Source organism: Portunus trituberculatus, chromosome 21 (assembly GCF_017591435.1).
Source record: "Portunus trituberculatus isolate SZX2019 chromosome 21, ASM1759143v1, whole genome shotgun sequence".
NCBI classification, from domain to species: Eukaryota; Metazoa; Arthropoda; class Malacostraca; order Decapoda; family Portunidae; genus Portunus; species Portunus trituberculatus.
In genome coordinates, this window is record NC_059275.1 from 148,928 (window position 1) to 150,075 (window position 1,148).

Sequence of the window (1,148 nt, forward strand, 5' to 3'; positions counted from 1 at the left end):
GCATCCTGACGCCCTGTGGGTACCTCCTCTTCCTTTTACATTTACACACTCTCCTCCCGCAGGTTCCCTTTCTCTCGGTAACCTGCTCTCTTTCACGCTTCTGTCCTCCTCTCTCATACAAACACCTGCCCCTTCTCTCTGGATTCTGTCCTATTCCCTGCTGCCTTCCTCCCAACGCTGAGCCCACTCCACCAAGTTCCAGGCCACCCACACCTTTCCAATAGTGGACATGTGTACGCCATCCTGTGTCCACACCTGCCTCCAGTCCATCCTCTCCCACAGCTGCATCCCATCACATTTCCAGTCTTCCAGTCTTTCTACTACCTTTCCATTCACCCATCTCCTCTCCCGGCCAAAGACCTGACCCTCCTTGTCCCTCCTCTTAGGGATACACATCACCAGGGGCCTCCTGTGTGTTTTACGCTCCACCACTCTGACTATCTCCTCCATCACTCTCACTGTCTCTCGTCCTCCTATATCCTCCAGCCCGTTTCCTCCTCCCTCTACCACCACCAGGTCTTCAGGCTCCATCTGGTGAAGGGAGCTCATCACCGCCTCACGGATGCCCCGAATATTGGCCCCTGGTCTGCTTTTGTCCATCACTCTATACCCACCTTTCGACAGGGAGTATATCTCTTTCTCTACTCCTCTCATCAGGCTATCTCCAAACAGCCACATCCTCCTAACTTTGCTCCCTGTCTTCAGCCATAGCCGCTTGCCATCCTGGATATGTCGCCAGGATTGCCGACCTATGCCCATCCATGCCGACTCACTATGGCCCTTACCTCTGCCACTCCTGCCTCTACTCCCAACACTGCCCTGGTCCTCCTTCCTCTCTTACTATTGGCCTCCTGGGTACCTCTGCTGTTGGCCCGTGTCTGGCTGGGGTATCTAGTGCACTCCTACTCCTAGCCCCTCCCTTGGCCTCCTCCTGTACCTTTGGCTCCTTACCTGCCTCCTCCAGACTGCTGTCCTTTTCCACCATCACCTCTTCACTGCCCCTTCCCTCGGTTACCAGGGAGTCCGTTACAGCCTTGTTGCTGTAGGAGTGGTCGGACTCCTGTGGGGTCACCGCACCTGCGGCGCCCCCCTCCACCTCCACATCTCCTTGACTACTAGGGTCAGGGCCCTCCCCTGTTCCATCCGTG